This window comes from Mytilus californianus, unplaced genomic scaffold, assembly GCF_021869535.1.
Source record: "Mytilus californianus isolate M0D057914Y unplaced genomic scaffold, xbMytCali1.0.p SCAF_1, whole genome shotgun sequence".
NCBI classification, from domain to species: Eukaryota; Metazoa; Mollusca; class Bivalvia; order Mytilida; family Mytilidae; genus Mytilus; species Mytilus californianus.
The window spans coordinates 74,981,416-74,988,967 of record NW_026262581.1 but is presented as its reverse complement, the minus strand read 5'-3'; positions in this window follow the sequence as shown (position 1 = coordinate 74,988,967).

Below are 7,552 nucleotides of genomic sequence, written 5' to 3'. Positions count from 1 at the left end.
TGACAAACTGTTGCAGTAGAATATTTAGACCAAAATTCTAAGTTCAAATGGGCATAACACCTAGAAAAAAATTGATATCATAATATCCTGTCGATATGCACATCTACACAGTATGTCCTTATTATTTACAAAGTTTCATGAAATTCTGTTGTGTGGTTTCAGGAGTTGTGATGACAAAGACAGGACTGACGGACAGACAGACAGACGGACTGATGGACAGACATACTGACAGACAGACGGGTCAAAAACATTATACCCTACCCAACTTCGTTGTGTGAGGTATAATAAGCAGTCTGACAATTGTGGTTATGTTGACTGATTTGTAGATCTTGTCTTCCTAATAATTTTTGCTATCTAAAGTTTCTGTTTATCTATTATAATTTTTGAGATAATAGGCAAAAAATTTTTAAAAATGGTAAAAGTTAAACAGATGACTACGGACAACAGACGCCAAGTGATGAGAAATAGAATGCACCCATGAAAGTTATGGCTATAATTTAAAATGCTTAAATGATAGTTTGTCTTTTATTTAAAAAAATTTCAATCTCAGTAAGATCCACTACAATCCAGAATGGTCCAAGAAATAATTAAAGACCATTTAGTGATCAAGGTCACATAGTCAACACCCCCCTGTAAACAAGAAAGCTTTTATTGACCTGATAGCAGTTGTTTTCTGTTAACATTATGGTATCATTCTTTTCTGTTATGATTTTAGACTAATATTATTATACTGTATTTCACAAATCTATTTTTAGTAACTATGACCCTTACCTTAGATATAGTGACCTCAAAATCTATATCTTATGGATCTACCTTTCATTATATTGTGACTGTATATCTAAGTAAGGTGTCTATTCCATATAGACAGTAATTGATTTAGCATCCAGCAGCCACTTGTCTGTACTAATTGTGGTCTATCTTTAGTAACTATTACCTTGACCTTTGAGGTATTGATCTCAAAATCAACAAGGATCTTATTCCCACTACAGGTATAATGTGACCTCAAAATCACTAGGGATTTCCATCACATATATATTTGACCATTTATCCAAGAAAAGTTGCAATCCCATATGTAGTATTTGATGTTGCATCCAGAGGCTCTTTTATTACACAAATTTTGGTCTAATTTTAATAACTAAGGCCTTGACCTTTGATTGTGACCACGAAATCAATAGAGATCTTCCTCTCAATATATACTATAGTCAACAAAAGTAACGATACACAAGATTGAACTCCAATTTATCATAAAATATAATAAATAGAAAAAACTGTTGAATTATCCAATGAAAAACATTCATTTGCAAAGCAAATGCATATGATTAAAAGAATCTGACAAAATTGGAAAGTGAGAAAATACCATGTTATTGAACACAGGGGTCAAATTTATTTTGCGGAAAATGATGTCAAAAGTTGGCACTTAATTTGGAAGATGAGAATTAAGTATTTAAATATCTGCAAATGCATTCAAAATTTTAAGCAGACCATGTTTACGTTTAAAGTTTTAAGTTATTATATCACTTTTTGAATTTTTGTGTGAAAATACAATTTTTGAAATAACAAAAACTGCAAAAAAAATAAATTTGCGTATTTGTCTTAAATCAATGGTTTTGATAAGAAAATAACACTCTGTAAATATTAGACCAATTGGGCAATTATTGACCTTGGTACAGTGTATCCAATTTCATTTTATATGGAAAATACATTTCCTTGTATCGTTTCTTTTGTTGACTATTATATGTGACCATATGTGCCAAAATTGGAAATTTACTGTGCAAAAATTTTAGGGGAAATAAAACAATGTGCAAATGATTACAAAAAAGGCATATAACTTTTGGTAAGTAACTTTTCTGGATACCTCATTATCAATGAAATTGATCCCTTTAGCAACTTATTCATTTTATGGAAAAATTGCTAACCAAAAGTTGGTACTTTTGATCCAAACAAAAGTACTTTCCTCTCATTATATGTGACCATATGTTGCCAAATTGGAAATTTACTGTGCAAAAATTTGTTTTGGATTTTAGAGGAAAAATATACATGCTAAAGATTACATAAAAGGCATAACTTTTGGTAAGCATCTTTTCTGGATACCTAATTATCAATGAATTTGATCCCTCAAGCAACTTATTCCTCTCATGGAAAAGTTACTAACCAAGAGTTAGTACTATTGATCCAATCAAAAGCACTTTCCAAAATTTTGATTAAAAGAAAAAATCTAAGATGCTTGCATTGTTTACCCCACATCTGATCTCCTTTTCTTTGTAATTTAATATTGGATTTTTTTATTATTTTTGTTTGAACAACAGACACAATAATAAGATACATTTTAAAAGTGGTTGAAAAAAAACATATTTTTTCAATAATTCACCAGTAAAAATAATTTACTTTGCAGTTTATTTGTTTTAAATGTCTTCAACATTATTTGACTAGACTCAATGTTTTGATTTATTGCTTATTCAGTTATTGGTTCCTTAATGTCCAGTGGCAAATATTTCATGGAAAATTGAATATATTCAGTGCAAACAATGAAAAAAAAATCCAAACTATATATATCCACGCTCCTGTGCTTACAATCACTTATTGGATTCTGTTTAGCCAGGTTGCATGGATTCCAGGGATCAAAAATAGCCCTTTTGTTCCTTCTCCTGAATTGTCTGCATGAGTCTCTTATTTAACCATTTGTTACTGATCATACCTGTGTACTGCACAAGCACTTGGTTAGTTGTTATATATTATATATTCGATGGTAAAGCCCCTCCCAATTCTTTCTTTTCACTGTCTTACATTTATACATACAACTTACAAGTTTTCTGCTTCAGTCAGCCGCGAAAATAACTACAATGTATAATAAACAGGAATTCTACATGTATCTTTAATATAATAATAAGATAGGAATTTATCGATGTATCGCCATTGCTTTGTTTATATCCCGCCCATATTCTACATGTTTATTTCCAGAAATTTAATTTCGTCTAGCAAGATTTCTTTAGGCACACATCATCATGAATGTACAGTTTGACATATTGATTCATCACAATATGTACTTTGCAGATACCATTAAGTATTGTTGATAGTTTACAATGTTAAAAAATACCTACATTAAATGACAAAAATTACAACTTTTTTCTCTGTCTTTTTATGGCGGAATTTAGACGTTACTTTCAGTCAAATCGAGGTTCGATAACCACGTGTATATAACGTCAAGGTTAAAGGTGCTTTTTTGACGTCAGTGAGGGGGTGACACGGAGGTGCTCATTTCCAAAATCTCGCTTTTTTTGTAATTTTTTCCCACTTCCCGCTTTTTTTTCCCCTTCTTTTTCCCAGATCCCTCTTGTTTATCACCTATATCCCACATCCCCACTTTTCTACCACCCATACTAATCCCACATCCCAAAAACTTGTCACCCCCTTGTCAATGTACATAACAAAATATGCTGTTTTTTTTATCAAACCCGGCTAGCCGGCATCCTAAACTAGCACCGTTCAGTATCATAAGCCGATAAGTCAAAAATGTTAAAACCGAAACAGACGAGGGTATAAATGGGGTCTAAACAAAGATGAATAGAGAAAAATGATCAAAACTATAAAGAATAGACAATAATGAGGGGCCTGATGGGTTATTTTCGTTCTTCGTGATCGGCGAATTTTCGCTATCGTGATCCTTTTTTCTACATATTTATTTTTTTTTATATTTTCGTGATCCGTGAGGTGCAAAATACAAAGAATAACAGAATTCAGCAATAAAATACAGTAACTGGTTACAGAAATGAGCAATGTAATATTAAATGAAATATAATTACAGAAAATGTTGATAGTAAAATCATTTGCATGAGAATTTACAGAATAAGCATGATTTTTAAAGATAAAGACAAATGCCCTAAGAATACAGATAAGGACCCCATTAAGACCGGGCATCATAGACGGTGCGGGCGTTGTCGGGCAAGTTAACTCAGATCTAGGTAAAAGGTGCTTATTCTTTGACGTCTTCAATATAGTGTTATTTAGAGGGTAAAGGGTTATTTTCGTGCAACGCGTGTGCAATTTTTATTTCACGTGTTATCGTGCTTGAAACTCAATATAACCGTATTTCGTGCAAATTTATATAAAAATAAGTTTTAATTGTTCGTTCATCGTTAAATGGCCACTTTAGTTACCATACCCCCTTTTTTACGACCCTCTAGCGTGAAATATCAGAAGTCAAATGAGGAACGATAACGTTTTGTCACGTTGTATCTGACTGCGTTTAACATCTTTAAATAAAGCATGTGTTATCATTATTATTATTAAGTCATTGTTTTGCCGACCATTCATCATGTTTAAGGGGATAGAGGCATTTTCCTAACCGTCCGTCCGTTCAAGTCGTCGCACTTTTCTAGGGAAGTATATATATATATATATATATATATATATTATATAGATTGCCTAACAATGTAATTTTAACACACTTTTTAGTATGTAAATATAAGAATGTTTAAAATATTTACAAAATGATGAAAATAAACGCAATATTTCGCTAGACTAACTAGCTTTATCAAGCGTGCATCTATCCAGGTGAAATCGGATGTAGATGATAAGAAACTTTTGCAGCTCAATGTATATGTTGCACTTGAATTTAGCTGGCTTGAAAATAATACATAATTTGGATGAAGTTCAAGATTTTTACAAAATTGGTAGTTAAAGTTAGCAACGTCCATTGGCCAATATTACAGGATAAAAAGGACGATGCTGTGTACTAAATTATTCTTTATCTTTCCTGTATCTTTTCTCATCTTTTTTGTTAAGACCATCAGGTTCTAAAGTGTGGAGTTGGTGGATCCAAAAATTTTCTCTTCTCCTTCTCACCGTGGTGTCCCACTCGGTGTTGACTTCTATGATTTGGAAAGTACTTCGAGAAGGAGAAGAGGAAATTTTTGGATCCACCAACTCCACACTTTAGAACCTGATGGTCTTAACGAAAAAGATGAGAAAAAGATGAGAAAAGATGCAGGAAAGATAAAGAATAATTTAGTACACAGCATCGTCCTTTTTTAAAAACCGCAATTTTTATACGTGTGCATGCAAAACAAATTTCTTTGTAGAGGGGTCTAAATACAGCACAAACAACATTTTCCAAAAGACCAAAAAAGTGAAAAAGTATATTTTAACAAAACGCATTTGACTAGCAGGTCGAACAACTGATGTTCTTAAACCCTGCTGACTGCCATTGGCGATTGCCAAATAAACGGATCACAAGATGTAAAAAATGGATCTTATAATTAATTAATTACCAAACAGGAAACAATGAACTTGTGGAAAAGATGGTATACCGCAACATGAGGTGCAAAAATTTTGTACACCATATCCGGATTTCGACAATTAATGTCTCTTATAATGTCTAAAAATAGCAACAATCAACATTCAATCTATTTAGGCGTGGATCAGTTTGTGAAAATAAACTGATACAGTTACTGAATTAAAATTATATAAATGTCTAAGAATATAACTTAAACACGCTAATTAATACATTAAAAAGTTATATTAGATTTTAAATAGAAATACGCAATATTTCGCTAAACAAATTAGCTTCATCAGGCGTGTGCATCTCTCAAGGTGAAATCGGATGCATGACAAAAAAATATTTTTGTAGCTCAAACTACACAGAATTTTAGTAAAAGTTTAACATATTTATTGATGTTCTATAAAAAAATATGTTTGTAGCTACAACTACATAAAGTTGGAGTAAAAGTTTAACATATTTATTGATGTTCGATAAATTGTATGAATTTCTATAAATTAATTTGCCTGATTTCAGGATTGTTATTTAGATTTGTTTTTAAATCTTTTTTCGTCTCTCTCATTGAGTCCATCAGGTTCAAGAGTTCGTAACTGGTGCCAGAGACATATAATACAATTGTATTATATGTCTCTGCTGGTGCATCCAAAATCCCTCTCTTTTTTGTCTTCCTTGTGTATCCCAATTTTGGTTTTTCTCAATGATTTGAAATGTGACGTTTTCAAAATCATGCCCTGCTCTTAAAAGATGTCTTGTGATTGGGCAGTTTCTTTCTTTTGTATAAAATGACCGATGGTTATTTAGTCGGATGTTAAATGAGGTTTCTGTTTCACCAACATATTGCAACTTGCAAGTTCCACACGTTAGAACATAAAAACAATTTTGCGTTTTGCAATTTGATGTTGTAAATATGTTGTATTTTTTCTTCGTGACTGTGCTGACGAATTGGGTTTCGATGTTGGCGACTTTGCAGCACTTAATTACAATTGCCCCTTCCGCATGGTTTATAACCTCCTATTGTCGATATCTCCTGTTTAGATAATTTGGATGTTACTAGAATATCTTTGAGGTTTTTGGGTCTACGGTATGCCATGACGGGAGGTGATGGAAAAATCTCTTTTAAGGAAGGATCATTTTCAATAAGACGCCAGTGTTTGTGGACAATAGATGAAAGATTTGTCAGGTCAGGATGAAAGCTGACAACAAATGGAATTTTATTTGTCTGGGACGTCTTCTCTTTGTATTCAAGTAGGTTTGTTCGGTCTTTTTCTTTTGCTTTACCGAAAGCTTCTGAAATATTTTTGTTCTTATAACCTCTTGATTTAAGTTGCTGTCTGAGTTGTCCCAAACGGTTGTTTAGTTTTGATTCCGATGAATAAATCCGTTTTAACCTGATGGCTTGGTTGTACGGGATGCTCCGGGAACAGTGATTTGGGTGACAACTCTTCGGAGAGAGAAATTGGTGTTTATCAGTTTTTTTGGTATGAAGGTCGGTTGTCATGACTCCGTTTTCTAAAGTTATGGTGGTGTCAAGAAACGTGTCAATAAAAGTAATACATAAATAACCAGGCCAGAATACCCCCCCCCCCCCCCGATTTATTCCTCTTTTTAAACAAAAATTAAACCCGCAGGTAACTCGACAATAGAAAGTTCTTGTATTTGGTGACGCCATTCTCTATTCTATTAGATAGTTTTCCTTTGAGGTATTTGAAGGAAGACCAATTAAATGACGATGGAAACGAGGATAATGACCAGTATCTCATATTAAGACCCTCAATGAATCAAGAACCAAGACTTGTTAGGTCGACCGTTGGAGGGTAAAGCTACGAGGAAGCTGTTATATTTTCTGTAATTTTTGCTACCATAAACCTTCGTAAATTTGGTAAAAGTTTGTTAATAATTTTATTGATAAGTCTTGTTGAATCGTAGATGTTTGAAATGATGTTAGGTCCATTTACATTTAATACAGAAATATATTATAAAAGTAAAATATCTAGCCCCGGCCCGGAGGTGCAAATCGAAGTTCTGTATGTTACTGAGAAGTTCGATCAAAGATGAAAAATTGCATGAATCTTGCTGCACTCCGAGTAGATACACAAATTATATATTAAGTGTCTTCACATACAAAGTTATTTAAGTCTTCCAAATGTTCAAAGAAACCTCTGTTCACATTACCATAATCGTTTCTTTCAGCAATTAAATCCGGGCTACAGATTTATTGTGAAACTAAAAACTCTGGATGGAAGTTCAAAGGTTATGTTATTTCGTGGATCTCCTATT